The sequence below is a fragment of the Salvelinus fontinalis genome, chromosome 5, assembly GCF_029448725.1.
Source record: "Salvelinus fontinalis isolate EN_2023a chromosome 5, ASM2944872v1, whole genome shotgun sequence".
Classification (NCBI taxonomy): Eukaryota; Metazoa; Chordata; class Actinopteri; order Salmoniformes; family Salmonidae; genus Salvelinus; species Salvelinus fontinalis.
Window position 1 is genome coordinate 60,020,347 of NC_074669.1, and position 20,457 is coordinate 60,040,803.

Sequence of the window (20,457 nt, forward strand, 5' to 3'; positions counted from 1 at the left end):
GTTGTTTCCTGTCTTTGTGTTTTGTCTGCACCAGCTAGGACTGTGACGGTAGTTTGTTTTGTATAGTGTCTTGTTTTGTGTTAATTAAATAATGGAAAATTACCACGCTGCACATTGGTCCTCAGATCCTTCTCGCCTCTCCTCTGCCATTACACAAGACCCATAATCTGACTGTCATTTACAGAGTCTAGCAAACGTTGAAAGGTCATGAGAACCGAATATCAAGTATTTAATGACAAAGTAAATTTAATTGATTCACAAACAGTACCAGTCAAAAGTTTGGACACACCTACTCATTCAAAGATTTTCTTTGTTTTTACTATTTTCTACATTGTAAAATAATAGTGAAGACATCAAAACTATGAAATAACACATGGAATCATGTAAATTTAAAAGGTGTTAATCAAAATGTATTTGAGATTCTTCAAAGTAGCTAACCTTTGCCTTCATGACAGCTTTGTACACTCTTGGAATTCGCTCAACCATCTTCACCTGGAATGCTTTTCCAAAGGTCTTGAAGGAGTCCCCACATACAGTGGGGAGAACAAGTATTTGATAACCTGCGAAATCGGCAGTGTTTCCTACTTACAAAGCATGTAGAGGTCTGTAATTTTTATCATAGGTACACTTCAACTGTGAGAGACGGAATCTAAAACAAAAATCCAGAAAATCCCATTGTATGATTTTTAAGTAATTAATTTGCATTTTATTGCATGACATAAGTATTTGATACATCAAATCAGAACTCAATACATTTTTAATAAATAAACCAAATATTGAGTCGATCCAGTAGTTGGCTACACATCTACATTTCAAAAAAGTAATTAACTACTCCAAACACTACAAAGATTTTAATTTAGTTAAACTAGGTATATATGATGTAAACACATCTGTGTTCAGGGATGGGTAGTAACAGATTACATGTAACAGGGATTACATAATTAGTTACTTCATGTAATGAAATCTGCCCGGATTATTTAAAAAATGTAACCGGGATTAGTTACATTCTTAAAAACAGCTGATTACCTGATCTAATAGCATGTACCTGATCTGATATCAATAGGAACATTTGATAACACTTTCGATCACCCCCAAGACTTCTCCCATGCTCTCAACTCGGCAAGATTCTATTGTCCTGTTGATCACTCATCGAGGGTGGATTGCTTCTTAGTATTCAAATTGATTGAATGAATAGATAAGGCTGCCAAACCATTTACACCTGGCCCGCTGGCCAATCAGACTGTCGCCTGGACTCCATAGAGTTTCTACTTGCTGCTTTGTTGCATATTTACAGTGCACTTTCACTCTCTCTGACAAGCGGGATAGAACATGCTTAGTGATTGTTGAACATTTTAAACTGTGAATGCGTGCAAAACACTGTTAATGTTGAAAAAAAATAGGGTCCCAATCTTTCTGTATTATCTTATGTGATATTGGTGCCCAAAACGATGTAGACAAATTAATCACTATATTGAACAATTCTGGAACCCTATTTTGAATTGTAGGCCTACTGTCATGCATTTTGGGTTTGACAATCACTGGCTAAGGTTGCACATCAAAGTATCTTGAATCATGCATTCCTGCAAGGACATCCTATTTAGTTTATACAACAAATGTTTTCAATCATCCCATTTTAGTAGTCAAGCAGCCTACACTTAGAATGAAGCACTTTGACTAGTTTAGATAAGATCATTAGATAGATTACACCTTTTTTCTGTTGCCCGACCTGCAACAACATTGCCGTGACCAAATCGTAGGCTTGTGCCACCAACTGAAAACGTTACAATGAAGCCCTGTGTATGCTCTCACAAAGAATATACAAACACATGAATTGTAGGATCTAAATGTTTTCACACAAGTCCCCAAATTGGAAATAATCATGTTACTAAATGAAATCATTAGTCTTCCTTATTCCACTGAACCAGAGAGGTATGTCAAGGAAGTTGTTCACGTTTCATGGTAAGGGGAAACCCCTGAACTATCCAGACAAGACGTTAAACTAATGAGTCATAAAGGAAATATGAAGTATGTCAAGGAAGTTGTTCACGTTTCATGGTAAGGGGAAACCCCTGAACTATCCAGACAAGAGTCATAAAGGAAATAAGACATTTCCTTAAACCATAAACCCTGAACTATCCCAACAAACATTACACTGAGTTACACTGAGTTTACAAAACACTAAGGACACCTGCTCGCTCCATGAAAGACTGACCAAGTGAAAGCTGTGCACAGATCTTTGATGGGGCAGGTGCTCAAAATTAAGAAACACCAACAAAAATGTAATTCCATTCATATTGTTCTACTGCAGCCCCCCCAATTTAAAAATAAAACAAAAATGTTTCTGCAAAAACACACTCCCTCCATCACACATTGTATGTTAAGCAAGCTTGAACCACACACACCTTGAGGGGTTGAAAGCCAGGGTCAGCTATGGCACAGCGCAGGGCTTTGCTAAACGGCACAATAGCAGAAGATTGTATCCCGGATTTGGGAGACCTGAATAAGATGCCTGGATACTGACAGGATACTGTAGCATGTAAACATCTTATCCCGTTTACTGTGGTTTTTCGTGGTCTGCGCAGGCTGTTGCACATAGTATCACATTTTAAGTTCAGATGGGAACAGGAATCAAGTTGTACCTGAAGTCTGCACACTGACAGTAGCCTATTAGAACACACCTGCACAACATCTCTCTCTCTCTCCCAACTTCTCCATCGCCTCCCTGACGGTCTCTGGCTCTTCAGGACAAGTGCAGAGAGCTGGCACCGGACTGATGACTCGCGCTTCAGGGTGAGTGCGAGGAACCTGCACAGAACATACCGGGCTGGGGAGGCGCACTGGTGGCCTGGTGCGTGGAGCGGGCACAGATGGCACCGGACTGATGACACACTCTTCAGCACGTCTGCGCTGCAGCCTACTCCTCGCCAACATCATTCTCCGATATCCCTCCTCGCATTGCGCCATCGACTCCCAGGCGGGCTTTGGCTCTCTCCTTGGGACGACCGACCACTTCTCTATCGCCTCCCTGACGGTCTCTGGCTCTTCCCTCTGCTCAGCCGCCAGCTCCATGTGCCCCCTCCCCCAAAAAATCTTGGGGTTTCTGTGGCCGCGGTCCCCGGCGTCGTTGCTGTCCTTCTATGCTCCTTTGCGACTCCCGCCAAGGAAGGGTCTCGTGTCCTCCCATGACTTCCTCCCGTGTCCAAAACTCCTTTACCTCGTGCACACGCTGCTTGGTCCTCTTTTGGTGGGATATTCTGTCACAGTTGTTGTAAGAGACGGACCAAGCCACAGCGTGAGTTGAGTTCCACATATTTATTTAAAGTGAAACGTCTGCAACAAAACAAATAACAAGCAACTAAAACGTGACTACGTGGTGAACAAGCACAAAACCAAACAATATCCCACAAACACAAGTGGGAGAAATGGCTACCTAAATATGATCCCCAATTAGAGGCAACAATTACCAGCTGCCTCTAATTGGGAACCATACAAAACACCAACATAGAAATATTGAACTAGAACAACCCCTAGTCACGCCCTGACCTACTACACCATAGAGAACCAAGAGCTCTCTATGGTCAGGGCGTGACAGAACCACTGAACTAGATTGTTGTTGATGCAATGATAATTCTATTGATTTATGACATTCTGGTGAGCAAGGCTTTATTTAGTGTTCTAGATGAGCACCAGGTAATGACAGAAAAGAAGCTGCATGTATGTAATCATAGACAAGTTTACTAACAGCCTACCTAATGTCAGAAATTATAAGCAGAAAAAAATGTTTCTGCAGTCTCTGTGCAATTTAGGAATATTCTGTTTATTCGTGGATACAGGGATACTCGTGAGTATCCAGGACTTCTATACCAGGTGGTGTCAGAGGAAGGCCCAAACAATTGTCAAAGACCAGAACCACCGAAGTTATAGTGTGCTCGCTGCAACTGTACCGCAAGTGGTACTGATGCACCAAGTCTGGAACCTACAGGACCCTGAACATCTTCTACCCCTAAGCCATAAGACTGCAAAATAGTTAGTCCAGATAGTTAAATAGTTAACCAAATAGCTACCTAGACTATCTGCATTGACACTTTTTGCACCCTTTTTTGCTGCTGCTACTGTTTATTATCTATTCTTATTTATCTCAATTACCTTGTACCCCTGCACAGTGAGCCAGTACTGGTACCCCGTGTATAAATAGCCAGGTTATCATTACTCATTATGTATATATTGTTATGTTATTATTTTTCTCTCTGCATTGTTGGGAAGGGCTGTAAGTCAGCATTTCACTGTTTGTCTACACCTGTTGTTTACAAAGCATATGACAAATAATTTGATTTGATTTTAAAGGCCTTAAACGTTTTATCCTGATAAGACCTTAACCGGGATATGAGCTAACTTTGAATGTGTGTAAGCTGTAACGAACACAATGAGGGCGTCTGCTAAAAGACTAAACTATAACGAATCATAAGTTAATGATTTTTGTTTCCTCATTTCTTCTCTGTTAATTAATGATTGAACAAACAAGACATATATAAACCATATAAAAGAGCCATGATGTCTGAGGTGCTGAGTACAGTGGAACTCTGATTTCTCACTGCTAATTCACTGCATCATACCGGGGTAAGAAAGCTGAAATCTTATATGAGCTATATATAAAGTTCTTTATTTGTCATGTACTAGATTGATCCCATGTTCCTTTCTAATTTGACTTTGCTATTGAATGTTGAATATAGCATGCAATAAGTGTTGACTAATTTTCATACTTCTAGTTACTATTTGTGGCTCTGAGTGTCATCCATGTAGCTTCAGAATTATAATTTTTTTACTCTATATTTTTACCACTAAATGGTCTTTTGACTAATCAGATCATCTTTTTTGCTAATAATTGGTTGAACGATAAGAATTTGGCTGCCTGTGTAAATGCAGCCAATGGCCCTCAAATTCAAATCTGCACCTTGAAGCCAGTTCCACTGCTTTATATTTTTCATTCTTCCCCTCTAATCAGGAACTGATTTAGAACTGTGACGCCAGGTTGGTGCAATCCATCATCAGATACAACAGAAAACCAGTAGCAGTCTGGCCCTTGTAGTGTAAGATTTGAATAACCCTGCTGTAATTGTTTCCCTAGGCAGACCGGTTGCCTTCCACATTAACAATGTTCCAGTGCTGTTGTTGTAGGTAAGGTAACAATCCCTTTGGATCATCCTGTGGCCTCATTCTGACACAATATCTAAACAAAAGGATTGGTCATCAGTATAAATGAAATATTGAATGTGTCATATATTTATCATATTTCTGTCTTCTGAACTTGCTTTGTAGAGACGACAGGGTTATTTACAAAGCAGAGGTGTTCACTGGAGAAATGCTGTACGCCGGCACAATGAACAGTATCTATATACAACTCCGTGGCACAATGGATTCAAGCCATCGCATCTGCCTCCCCAAAAGTAGATTCATTGGGGGCCACCCCCGAGGGGCTGTGAGTAACCCATTGCCACAACTTTCCTTCCTTTGACAATCTGTCCATTTGGGTGACAAAATCTAAATCCATTCACATCATTTTCATTCTTATGACCAGCATATACCACGCTAACATGTGAAATTGTTTAAGATGATCATACCCAGGATAATTTAGCTATTAGAGTTGTAGTACCCCTTAAAACTTCTCTAGCTGCGCCACCAGAGTCTCTGGGTCCGCGCCCAGGCTCTGTCGCAGCCGGCCGCGACCGGGAGGTCCGTGGGGAGACGCACAATTGGGCTAGCGTCGTCCGGGTTAGGGAGGGTTTGGCCGGTAGGGATATCCTTGTCTCATCGCGCTCCAGCGACTCCTGTGGCGGGCCAGCTCAGTGCGCGCTAACCAAGGGGGCCAGGTGCACGGTGTTTCCTCCGACACATTGGTGCGGCTGGCTTCCGGGTTGGAGGCGCGCTGTGTTAAAGAAGCAGTGCGGCTTGGTTGGTTGTGCTTCGGAGGACGCATGGCTTTCGACCTTCGTCTCTCCCGAGCCCGTACGGGAGTTGTAGCGATGAGACAAGATAGTAATTACTAGCGATTGGATACCACGAAAATTGGGGAGAAAAGGGGATAAAATTTAAAAAATATATACATAAAAAAAAAAAACTTCTCTAGGATAGGGGGCAGCATTTTCACTTTTGGATAAATAGCGTGCCCAATTTCAACTTCCTTCTACTCATCCCCAGAATATAAGATATGCATATTATTAGTAGATTTGGATAGAAAACACTCTGAAGTTTCTAAAACTGTTTGAATCATGTCTGTAAGTATAACAGAACTTATGTAGCAGGCAAAACCCTGAGGACAATTCAGATTTTTCAGACCATTCAGATTAAAAAAAAATTATGTCACTGTCTGTTCAATGAATTTTCATTGGGAAGCCAGATTTCTAATCACCCTGTTCTCAGTTCTTACTGCTTCCACTGGATGTCACCAGTCTTAGGAAATAGGTTGAGGTCATTCATTTGTGCAATGAAGAAGAAGGCCATCAGGAAGCAGTGTAACGTCATGTGTACTGTTTGAGAGTTGCGCAAGACTAAAAAAAGTAGCGTTAGTTTGTTGCTCTCCTGTATTGAAAACAGATAGACCCGTCTTCAATTTGATCGATTATTAATGTTTACAAATACCTTAAGTTGTATTACAAAAGTAGTTTGAAATGTTTTGGCAAAGTTTAGAGGTATTTTTTTTAAATATTTTGTAGTGACGTTGTTCAAAAATTTAGCTGTTTTCTTCTGGATCAAACGCTTCAAATAAATGGACAATTTGGACATATATGGACGGAATTAATCGAACAAAAGGACCATTTGTGATGTTTATGGGACATATTGGAGTGCCAAAAAAAGAATCTCGTCAAACGTAATGCATGTTTTATATTTTATATCTGCGTTTTGAGTAGCGCCGGCAGGGTTGAAATATGCTACTCTCTCTTTGTTGACATTGTGCTATCATCAGATAATAGCATCTTATGCTTTCGCCGAAAAGCCTTTTTGAAATCTAACATGTTGGCTGGATTCACAACAAGTGTAGCTTTAATTTGGTATCTTACATGTGTGATTTAATGAAAGTTTGATTTTATATAATTTTTTTGAATTTGGCGCTCTACATTTCCCCTGGCTATTGGCCAAGTGGGACGCTACCGTCCCACATATCCCAGAGAGGTTTTAAGGTATCCCCAAAAATATTTGATGAAACATTGAGTTTGGCCCTACTGCTCTTAGCCCATAGAAAACTTCATACATGGATGAACAGATTATCTAAAGGAAGATTGTTCTGAAGTGTCTGTTCTATATCTGAGAGATATAAGAAAGATCAGGAAACTATTTATATATATATATATATGGTTTTTACATGTATTTAACCCCTTATTTTAGGCACTAAACTATCTTCATATATTCTTCCAATCATTTTCTGTAACTGGTTCCCCGCTACCTTAAACTAGTCTTGTGATGCTTGCAGGCTTCCTAGAGCAAAACACATGTTTGTGATAGTCTCATCTTTCCATAGAGTGGTCATAATAGTTTGCAGGGCAAACCGTTCGGACGCTACAGATGTTTTCGTGAGAAGACCGATTTTTGGGATGTCTCATGGTCTGACAAACATAGCTCTAGCTCTGCCATCTTTCACCCTAGATGCTGAAGGGCGACATCGGCGCATGCGATGGATTTAGACGCATTCCATGCAAAAAATTATCTCTAGCTGTCATGACTTCCCCCGAAGTTGGTCGACGTCACCGACCTTCTAGCCATCGCTGATCCATTTTTCATTTTCCATTGGTTTTGTCTTCCATCACACCAGGTTTCAATCCATCAATTACATGTTGTGTATTTAACCATCTGTTTCCCCTCATGCCTTTGTTGGTGATTGTTTGTTGTATGTTTTGTGTAAATCATGTTCTGGTGTGCGACGGGTTTTGTACCCTTTTATATTATTTTTTGTATATATTGGTTTTCTGAGTTTTTTAGCATTTATTAAACTGCTCCGTTTATACCAAGTTCACTCTCCTGCGCCTGACTTCCCTGCCACCAGCACGCACTCATTACACTAGCTTAAACTGATGGATTTTGATGGTGATTTTTGTTTATGCTAATTCGATTTACGCATTGGCGCAGACATAGACATGAGGGGGGGGTTAAACTGGTTGGAACAAGGGGAGAGAGTACATCCCAAAAACTGTCAGCCAAGTTCTCCAAAAAGTTGTATTATACCCAGTGGCGATCCATCATTCAGGGCATGTTTTGAGCACCACTGGGCATGTTGATGTGTGGTCCCAAATCTCGTTTTTTGGTTCTTTTCCAAGCTTAAAATGATAAACATTCAACATTGGCGATGCAGTCAACGCAGCATGATTTCTGCCGTGCTAAAAACAACTTTCCACTCAGAACTGGGAAATCTGACTTCATTGAGTTCAAGACAACTGGGAACTCAGGAAAAAACTAGCCCCGACTGGGGAAAATACATTTTGAATGGTCATCCAAGTCGGGAACTCTGGTCTCTTTCTAGAGCTACGACCTGAAGATCACGGAGGTCATTATGATTCAACCTTGTTTTTTTTCACAGTTCTCAGTTGTCTTGAAAGCACCGTAAATCCAGAGAATGCCAGACTTTGACAACGTTTGATGACAAAATTTGCCCACGAAGGACAGGCGCACCACCTTCCTGTTCAAGTGAGCACAGCACAAGGTGAGTCCAAAAATGTATTGTATGCTACTGCATACATTATGCAATATGCCAGAGAGAGATGTATACTGTAGCTAAGAAAGTAATACTAAGTGTATGTTGTGTAGTAAGCTGTTAGAAGCCCATGTGCCTCACCCTAATAATTTGGTCTCTTTAGCCCTCTTACTTTCGCCTACTGTTCTGACTTGGTGGTGCACATTAGCCGCTAATCTGTTTCAGAGAAATGTATTCATCAAATATTGTAAAAGCTTTCATTGTCTGCTTATATGCAGCCTTTATTTATCTTACTATCTTACTATTTATTTTACTGTTCTGACTTGGTGTACAGGTAGAACACTGTAAGAACGGCCCATGTTCTGAATTCTGTCGCTGTACATTTAAAAGTGCTGAACAAAAAGTTATTGACTACATCCATCCTAGCTGTAACGATTGTCCTCCTCCTCTTCGTCCGAAGAGGAGGAGTAGGGATTGGACCAAAGCGCAGCATGAAAGTTTGACATAACGAATTTATTAAAGAAAAGACGAAACACGAAAAACACTGGAAAGGATTACCAAAATAACAAAACGACGTAGACAGACCTGAACATGGAACTTACATAAATACACGAAGAACTCACGAACAGGAACAGACTACATACACGAACGACAAAACGAAACAGTCCCGTGTGGTGCACATACACAGACACGGAAGACAACCAACCACACACAAACAGTGTGAACAGCCTACCTATATATGATTCTCAATCAGAGGAAACGTCAAACACCTGTCTCTGATTGAGAACCATATAAGGCTAATTTCCAATGATCTAAACATAGAAACACAAAACATAGAATGCCCACCCCAACTCACGCCCTGACCAACTAAACACATACAAAAATAACAGAAAACAGGTCAGGAACGTGACACTAGCTCACTCATTAATGTCTTAATCGAGATGATCTGATTGCCTCTTATTTGCTTGTTGTCCCCTTATGCCATAGTTTGTACATCTCAATTGTCAGTAGAAACCACATAAGTCAGCCATATCAGCTATGTTTTTTTAAAGGCAGCAAATGACACTGAATGAACTGTTTCGCTGCCAGACAAGGCTCCTTTGATAGGCAGGTGTAGCAGTGGCAAGGTGTTGGGACTCTGCTGCTGGGACATCTTTATGTAGGCCCTAATGGTTTGTGGGCACTGTTTGTCACCGTTACAGTGCAATGCATGTATTGTTTAGTGTTGTGTTGTGTAGTGGCTTTGCTGGCATGCATTCCCAAAATGTTCTTTGGGTTTGCCCCACCGATTACCACAATCCATCTGTGTGTGGAAGTATATATGGAGTAGGGCTGTCCCCCAAAACTGTTGTTAGACCGAGAGTCGTCTGTTCCAATCAATTGGTTGGAATTTTAAAACGTGTATTTTTCCAAATACAGTGCCATCGGAAAGTATTCAAACCAGTTAGATTTTTCCACATTTTGTTAGATTACAGCCTTATTCTAAAATGGATTAAATAAAATAAAAATTCACAGCAATCTACACACAATACCCCATAATGTCAAAGTGAAAACAGGTTTAGACATTTTTACAACTGTATAAAAAAAGTAAAAAACTTTCCTTATTTACATAACTATTCAGACCCTTTTCTATGATACTCAAAATTGAGCTCAAGTGCATCCTGTTTCCATTGATCATCCTTGAGATGTTTTTACAACTTGATTGGAGTCCACCTTTTGGTAAATTCAATTGTTTGGACATGATTTGGAAAGGCACACACTTGTCTATGTAAGGTCCCACAGTTGACAGTGCATGTCAGTTTAAAAACCAAGCCATGAGGTCGAAGGAATTGTCCGTAGAGCTCAGAGACAGGAATGTGTTGAGGCACAGATCTGGGAAAGGGTACCAAAATATTTCTGCAGCATTGAAGGTCCCCAAGAACACAGTGGCCTCCATCATTCATAAATCAAATCACATCAAATTTTTGTTGTCACATGCGCCGAATACAACAGGTTTCCGCTGATCACTGCTTCTCGCCAAGAGCTGTCTGACCACATAGTTTAAATCCTAAGCAGCTGGACCCCAGGATTACCACAGCTACATCCGATCCAACCCACAATATCTCCTCCAAGCCCACTATACCCTCTGTTCCTGAACCACTATCCATGAGTCCTGAATTTTTGGGATGTGCACTGCACAAGCCAGATGCCCCGAACAGGACTCCTTTCCCAAACACAAAGTTCCGATCCCCACCTTATCCCATCACTCCTCCATGATGGAATCACCATGCCTCCAACTTCAGGGGAAACCCGCTCCTCCAGCACTTGCAGTCAACCACGTACCTCCACCAAGAGCACCTGCTCTTCAGCGCCCTATGGACAACCTTGCCGCTTAACCAAGAGCACTTGTTCTCCAGCTTATTTACCCGACCGTGGGACAGAAAATGTTTGTTAACACACTCACAACTCTGGGCCTCCCATCCTATTCTAACCCTCTCTCGCCAGCTTTGTATTCATGTTAGCTGATAAAATTGCTGTACAATATGATCTTGTTGACATCTGATACACATTCAAATGTCATAAAAAAGCAACACTGCAAAGCTCTCCCTGTCCTCTGCCACGCCCTGATTTTATTACTGCGGATGATATCTGGAAATGTGCATTACTGAGACATGGTTAAGAAAGACTGTTCTGAACACTGATAACCTTTCTGGATATAACCTTTTTCCGCAAGACAGATCTTCCAGTGGTGGTGGAGTGGCAATCTTTATCAAGGAACACCTTCAGTGCTCGGTTGTCTAACAACTGGTTTTGCTGGTTTTCAGCATTAAGCTTTCAAATAGCTCTTTGTTGATTGTTGCTGGTTGTTTTGTCCACCATCAGCACCGGCCTGTACCTTACTTGCCCTAAGCTCTCTCCTGGGCCCTTACAGTAAGTATGAATTTGTCCTGATAGGTGACCTAAACTGGGACATGATTAAACCACCGGACCAAGTCTTAAAACAATGGGACTCACTAAATCTCTCTCAGATCATTACCAACCCCAAACACCCAGAAAAGGCCTCTCCTTGATGTTATCCTCACAAATAATCCTGATAGGTATTGTAGTGGAAGTTCTACTCAGGGACACTCAGTCAATATTAAATGAATAATCCTTCATTACCAGCGCACTGGAGAGTTTCCAACCAACTCAATGCACCAAGTACAATGGTCAATTAGGAGTTCTCTCTTCTGGGGTAGTCCCGTTATCCCTTATATTCTGGTTACAGACATGTTACATAGTTTATAGAGTTGGTTCTGACATGTGTCTGGCACAGTCTCCTATCTTAACTGAAAGAACATATTCTGGGCGATCTGCCAGGTGGTCCTAAGGAGGGGTCATGTCGCCCCGCCCCCCCTTCATATCTTTACCAAGCACAGGCAGGAACCAAGGATTATTTATGACACTAAGACAAGATGGACATTTTCAAGGCTGTCTCTTCACATTATAAAAATGTCCATCACAGTATCATACTGGTGCTTTCTGTAATAACCTTAGTGATCACTGTTTCACGGCTGGTCAGTTAAATGACTTGTCCGGATTTGTCATAGACGCTTGGAAGGCAGCCACAGTGCGTCCTTTATTTAAAGTGGAAGCTCATGCTCATCCTAACTGTAATAAAAAGTGTTGGAAACACTTGTAGTATTCTCTCTGGTATGCAATCTGGTGTCCGCTCAGGTTATGGATGTGTCACTGATTACCATCTCTGAGGGGGTTTAGAGCTCGAAGGTAGTCACCTCATACAAGTACTTGGGAGTATGGTGAGACAGTACACTGTCCTTCTCTCAGCACATATCCAAGCTGCAGGCTAAGGTTAAATCTAGACTCGGTTTCCTCTATCGTAATCGCTTCTTTCACCCCAGCTGCCAAACTAACCCTGATTCAGATGACCATCCTACCCATGCTAGATTACAGAGACATCATTTATAGATTGGTAGGTAAGGGTGTTCTCAAGCAGCTAGATGTTCTTTACCATTCGGCCATCAGATTTGCCACCAATGCACCTTATAGAACAAATCACTGCACTCTATACTCCTCTGTAAACTGGTCATCTCTGTATACCCGGCGCAAGACACACTGGTTGATGGTTATTTATAAAAGCCTCTTAGGCCTCACTCCCCTCTATCTGAGATACCTACTGCAACCCTCATCCTTCACATACAGCACCTGTTCTGCCAGTCACATTCTGTTAAAGATCCCCAATGCACACACAGTACATCCCTGGGTCCCTCTTCTCAGTTCGCTGCAGCTAGCGACTGGAACGAGCTGCAAAAAACACTCAAACTGAACAGTTTTTATCTCCATCTCTACATTCAAAGACCCAATTATGGGCACTCTTACTGACACTTGGGGCTGCTTCGCGTGATGTATTGTTATCTCTACCTTTTTGTCCTTCGTGCTGTTGTCTGTGCCAAACAATGTTTGTACCTTGTTTGTGCTGCTACCATGTTGTGCTGCTGCCATGTTGTGTTGCTACCATGTTGTGCTGATGTTGTGTTGCTACTGTACCCAATTTGTAAGTCGCTCTGGATAAGAGCGTCTGCTAAATGACTTAAATGTAAATGTAAATGTACCATGTTGTGTTGTCATGTTGTGTTGTCTTTCTTTATGTAGTGTTGTGGTGTCTCTTTTGTCGTGATGGGTGTTGTTTTTTCAATCCTCTGTCCCCAAAGGAGGCCTTTAGCCTCTTGACAGGTCGTCATTTTAAATAAGAAGTTGTTCTTAATTCATTTGCCCAGTTAAATAAAGGTGAAATAATTTAAAAAATTAAAGATCGAAAAACAACAAAACAAACAACTTTGTCAACTTTGAGAGAACGTTGTTTGTTTGCTGGGATCATTGTAACATGTCATCTATCTCTCTGTAGGTGATTGAGCTTGATGTGTCCTGTCCTTCCTCCCTGGGCCATCTGGAGTTTGTGGTGCTGGAATCAGAGCCGTACCTCCCATTCTGCTTCCTCAACAATGACTGGTTCTGCTCTAAAGTTGTGGTGACCACACCAGAGGGAGACACAGTCAACTTCCCCTGTTACCACTGGATCTCAGGCAATGAGCGGCTGATGTTCAGGGAGGCCACTGGTCAGTATGTTGGTATATAGATCATTGTCTTGGTTAAGTTCTGAGTATACCTGCTGTGCCTATTATACATCTGCTCGCTGAATGTAATTTGTAGTTTCTTTTGAAATGTGTGTCAAAGGGGCCATTTTTATGGAATAATGGTGGATATACTTTATATGGCTTAAGATGTTGATCAATCCCCCCAAAACATGAAAATAATCACACTTTATGGCCTTTTGTTAATAAGGTAAACTGATATTCAATGAGACCTGGCCAGAGGCCATAGAAGAGAGACAGAGGGAGCTGCAGAATCGGCAAAAGGTGTACCGGTGAGAGGCTGGTTCTGAGATCTTGAAACTCAATTCCTAAGATGCAGAAACAATTCAAAACAACATCCAAATGCTTTTGAATCAGCACTTTTAGAGAGCAATGAACTAAAGTGGTACCAACACGAAAGTAACTAAATGTGCACCTACTGTCTTTTAAAACACACTGTTGGCACCAAAGTTACTAAACTAAAACTGAAACAAAAATGAATCATGAAAAAACTATTTCCTAAACCGAAATAAATTATTAAGAAATCAGTTTGAAAAACTATACTGAAACTATTATCTTTGCCTCTAAAACAAACTAAAACAAAAAACATCAAATTATGTTCAGTTGTAGTTTGTTTTTCTATCAATTTAATCATGTTGACATACTGCTTTACTCATCTCATGTATATACTGTATTTTAGTCAATACAACTCTGACATTGCTCGTCCTAATATTTATATATTTCTTATTTCCATTCTTTTACTTTTAGATGTGTGTATTGTTGTGAATTGTTAGATACTACTGTACTGTTGGAGCTAGGAACACAAGCATTTCGCTACACCCGCGATAACATCTGCTAAATATGCGTATGTGACCAATAACATTTGATTTGACTACTAAGGTTAAAAAAAAGCACCGGATTGCTGTTAACATGGGCAAGTCACATTGAAATTGACTTTATCATTTAAATCTAACCTAGACTATGACCTGACCCATCACCTTATTTAAAACTGCCCCCCAGTGGCAAGAAGTGAAATCCCCCCAAAACACTCAAACTATAGTCCAACAACACATATATGTCTTCTATCCTCCCCATGCATAGGCTACTTTCTGTCCCTTACACAAAAAATACAACCAAAATAATATAAAAATCAAATGCTTTTAATCAAATGAAAACAGAATCTAAACTAGAAAATCAAGTCTGAAAATGAATTGAAACTAAACAGGTTTTTATTTCTCTGTTTAAATATAAAACATAAAAACAAATAACTATAATAGCCTTGTTTGGGACTGAACCCTATGTACGTACAGTTTTATCCAAGTAATATTGAAGCTCTCTTGCAAATGTTTTATGTGGAGGGACCCCACTCGCGATTGAGACTGGGCAATACACTAACACTCCCTTAAACATCTATGTACTTTTTTTTTTACAATGGTTCCATTGAAACAGATGCTCATGCTTCACTGTGGGTTATACAACAACATTAGACAGGATGGGTTTCTTCAGCTGTCCAGTCCAAAATATTATTTTAACAGTCTAGGTGAAAATAATAAATTACGACATCTTCAAGTAACAATTATGTAAATGGTACTTATCCTCCAATGGAAACTTCTTTATAAGTGCCTAATTGTCCATTTATGTACAGATTTTTGTTTATGCGTACATGTGTACAGATGTAATGTATTATAGATCACATCTCTACTGTGTTTGACTATGATTGTTTTTAGTGCCTCAACTCAATTTGAGTGGTCCACAATGTATAAAAAAAACGGTAGTGTATAGTTGTAGCATTTGTGGAATGACGCATCATTTTTCTAAACTATAAACTCTAAAGAAACAAATAACTCTTAAACACAGAAACAGTTATGTGAAGTCACCTAAGCTACCATTTTGTATGTAATGGTGAACGGCTGTGTATCCCGTCTTGATTTACCATGTCTATTCCCTTCAGTTGGAGTATATATGCCGAAGGTCTACCCGAAATAATGAAAGTTGACAGCGCTTCTGATCTCCCTGCTGAGGTCCGCTTCTCTTTCACCAAGGACATTGAGTTCACCTTCACAACAGTCGAAGCGTAAGTTGGAGCACTGGTTTTCAAAATAGTTTTGCTTAATGTAAAACAGTCACATTTTGCTCTTCCCAGAGTAACCCTGAAGTATACCCCCTCGTGTGCATTTTACCTCTAGGACTATGCTCTTGTGAGTCTTCACAAGTACCACCTGAGTATAGGCCAAGTATCCCCAGGGGAACATGGAACCCAGGTTGAGAACCTTAAGAGGCAGCACCAGGAAATGAATGAGATATTTAATCATCTCTATTGGCATATCCCCAACACACCTTTAAAAATACTTCCTTTACAGTGAGATGAGATGTGATTGTCCTACACCAGTTCAGGTAATTGTGATATTATGATATGTTGGGAATGTGGCCATCAGGGTTGTGGTGGAACGTGGATTATAGGAATGGTGCCAGTAATAACACCCTCAGGCAAGGTTTTCCGAAATGAATTTGTTTTTAGCCACTCAAATCATGCCTGAAATCGTATCAAATAACAAGCCAATTAACCATCTAGCAGACATTATAACCAAATAGCTGAACTTTTCACCAAATCAAATGCCAATTGACACATAATATTAAGGATATGTGGCCTGTGAATGAATCGATCACCCTAGGGGGAGGATGTAGATGATGAAGAGTAGTGGACCTAGCTCAGAGCCCTGGGGGACATCCTGGCATTGTTAGCACCATTCTCTAATCAACTGCACAATCTTTCTCATGTTGAAGTAAAGTTCCTCCTCTATCCTGGCAGATTGGTGTCACTGAAACTAGAAACCCATTCCACCAACAAGAAACAATGGAAGAGCCTAGATGAACTCAGTCACGTTTTCAATAGCCACAAGACAGACGTCTATGGTAAGTTGGGCTCAGTCTTAAAGAAGGCAGCAATCAAATAGCTCACTGGAATCATTAGTAACTCATTATTATTTTGCACAAAGTTTCATTTTACACATGATAATTTTGTTTTTTTCTAGAATATGTCGAAAAGAACTGGAAGGAGGATGAGTTTTTCGGGTACCAGCTTCTGAACGGCATCAACCCCATGATGATCCATCGCTGCTCCAAGCTTCCAGAGAACTTCCCCGTCACAGAAGACATGGTGAAGGCTTCCCTTTTCGGAAAAAACCTTGAAGCAGAAATTCAGGTTTGTAAAAATTGAGTAATATATGTCATTCATCGTTCTGTTATTGCTCTAGTGGTTTCTTCCTCAGGAAATTGTGTGTAGTACAATACAATATGCTGTACATTGTGTCAGTGTAACAACTTTCCTCTTCTTCTGACGAGGAATAAGAGATATCGGACCAATGTGCAGCATGGTAAATGTCCATTTTAATATAAAAAACTGAACACTACAAAAATCCAAAATAACAAAGTGAATGAACAAACGGAAATCGAAACATTCCCGTATGGTACAGACACAGGAAACAACCACCCACAAAACACAATAAACAGGCTACCTAAATATGGCTCCCAATCAGAGACAACAACTAACACCTGCCTCTGATTGAGAACCATACTAGGCCAAACACATAGAAATAGAACAACAGAACAAAACATAGAAAAACAACATAGAATGCCCACCCCAACTCACGCTCTGACCAAACTAAAATAAAGACATAAAAAAGGAACTAAGGTCAGAACGTGACAGTCAGTACTCTTCCTTTGGCATGGTGGTGTTGTTGGCAACATCTGCCTCCCTAACTCATTAATGTCCTAACCTAAACAGAAAGGCAACGTCTTCCTAACTCATTAATGTCCTAACCTAAACAGAAAGGCAACGTCTTCCTAACTCATTAATGTCCTAACCTAAACAGAAAGGCAACGTCTTCCTAACTCATTCATGTCCTAACCTAAACAGAAAGGCAACGTCTTCCTAACTCATTAATGTCCTAACCTAAACAGAAAGGCAACGTCTTCCTAACTCATTAATGTCCTAACCTAAACAGAAAGGCAACGTCTTCCTAACTCATTCATGTCCTAACCTAAACAGAAAGGCAACGTCTTCCTAACTCATTAATGTCTTAACCTAAACAGAAAGGCAACGTCTTCCTAACTCATTAATGTCCTAACCTAAACAGAAAGGCAACGTCTTCCTAACTCATTAATGTCCTAACCTAAACAGAAAGGCAACGTCTTCCTAACTCATTAATGTCCTAACCTAAACAGAAAGGCAACGTCTTCCTAACTCATTAATGTCTTAACCTAAACAGAAAGGCAACGTCTTCCTAACTCATTAATGTCCTAACCTAAACAGAAAGGCAACGTCTTCCTAACTCATTAATGTCCTAACCTAAACAGAAAGGCAACGTCTTCCTAACTCATTAATGTCCTAACCTAAACAGAAAGGCAACGTCTTCCTAACTCATTAATGTCCTAACCTAAACAGAAAGGCAACGTCTTCCTAACTCATTAATGTCCTAACCTAAACAGAAAGGCAACGTCTTCCTAACTCATTAATGTCCTAACCTAAACAGAAAGGCAACGTCTTCCTAACTCATTAATGTCCTAACCTAAACAGAAAGGCAACGTCTTCCTAACTCATTAATGTCCTAACCTAAACAGAAAGGCAACGTCTTCCTAACTCATTAATGTCCTAACCTAAACAGAAAGGCAACGTCTTCCTAACTCATTCATGTCCTAACCTAAACAGAAAGGCAACGTCTTCCTAACTCATTAATGTCCTAACCTAAACAGAAAGGCAACGTCTTCCTAACTCATTAATGTCCTAACCTAAACAGATTGGCAACATCTTCCTGGTTGACTACAAGCGTCTACATGGAGTGACTGCAAACGTGATCCACGGGAAACAGCACTTCTTGGCTGCTCCTCTCTGCTTGCTCTACATGACTCCAGAAGATAAGCTCATGCCCATCGCAATCCAGGTACATCTCACATAAGAATGAGATCTATACTTCCGAAACCCCAATTAAATAATCTTAACAGAATGTTTGCCACTGGGAGTTCTCTTGAACCAAAAGGAGTCCCATAAATGGACATAAATATTGCCCAGAAATTAACTAATTGACCAGAAAGCAAAAAGCATGAGCAAAAGCATATACTGTTAGCCTAAAACTAAGGATTTGGGGGTTTCATGATTGATGTTATATCCTATGTCTGCATGAACCATACAGGCAAAACTCGTTTTAAGCAAACAACTATTAAACTTCCGTATGTCTTTAAATTGTAACAATATACACATTCTCAATTAATGAAGCAAGCCATGATTGTTCTGCTTCCTTTCACAGCTGAAGCAGGATCCTGGAGAAGACAACCCCATCTTCCTTCCTACTGACTCTGAGTATGACTGGCTCCTGGCCAAGATCTTTGTGAGGAACGCTGACTTCGCCGAACACGAGCTGAACTTTCACCTGCTGAGGACTCACCTGCTGGCTGAGGTGTTTGCCGTGTCGACACTGCGTAACCTACCAATGGTGCATCCCATCTACAAGGTATATACCTGCTGCTGTGCATGCAGACACTGAGTTTGTTTTCAACTGTTTTAACACTACAGTTGTGCGAGTTCTCATTTTCCTATTAACTCAATACTTTTAACATAATTAAGAGAACCTGAAGTATTTGCAAATAAATGTATTCATTGTATGTATTTTTTGTAATTGAAAGAAGCAGTAGGTTGTTTGTAGTACAGTACAACACATAGCTTCTTTAGTTGTGAATTTCATGTACGATCGTTCCATCTTTCTCCATAGCTCCTGATCTCTCACTTCCGCTACACTCTGCAGATCAACACTCTAGCTAGAAAGGCCCTCATATCAGAGAATGGGGTGATCACAGAGGTACTGCCTATTCCATTATTATAATGTTCTATAATACGCTAATACTTATGGAATGTCACAATGCTAGTGGAAACTGATTCAAAAGCATAAGAGAGCTCTGTGTTAAAAAATGAAGCACCCTACTTTCTGCTTGCTTATAAATGCATCGCTGATACCATCCATTTCCACTAGCATTGTTACATTCTCCGAAAATGATTATTCTGGACGTTCCTAAATTACCAACTAACTTATTTAAAAACTGTTCAGATTAAACAACATGAAGTACATCTAAAATAAGGCCTTCTAAACACTATACGATTATACAATCGTAACTTTTGTTGCGTTCCCCAGCAAAAATGTCACTCAAACAGAAGGGGGAACGAACAGAGTCACTGACCAACAGTGGTGGGCCATCAGGGCCTGCAAGGCCTTCTCTGCTGGCCTAAACATCATCAGAATATAATTTTTTTTTAAATATATTTTCCCACAAATATGTATTAAATTATTCCCCAGAGTAAGAGTTATACTCTTCATTTCATAGCTTTCCTCTTGGTTGCACTGCTTCCAGCCCCAGGTTGAGATTTGGAGGGCTTGTCTTTATGTTAGATCTTTTATCCAATCATATTCAGCCATCATGTGTTGCCAGGGGTCTAAAATCTGCCCTCAGGCCTTCAGAATCAACAGTGCGGGCGCTTGTCGCTTATAGTGAATGGAAATGAAAATTTAGTGTCAACCAATCAGCTTTAGAGTTGGCTATTGTACGCCTGCTGGCTGGCTCCAGTGTTACACAGGAGCCAGCTAGCAGGCGTAGTGCGTGCACGTCTTTTGATTGGAT

The 20,457-nt window shown here is 40.5% G+C and overlaps 1 pseudogene; it reads left to right on the plus strand.

Annotated features, from left to right (window-relative positions):
- Nucleotides 1-5,152: 5,152 nt before the first annotated feature.
- LOC129855956 (hydroperoxide isomerase ALOXE3-like) overlaps nt 5,153-20,457 on the plus strand; it is a 31,329-nt pseudogene continuing 16,024 nt past the window's right edge.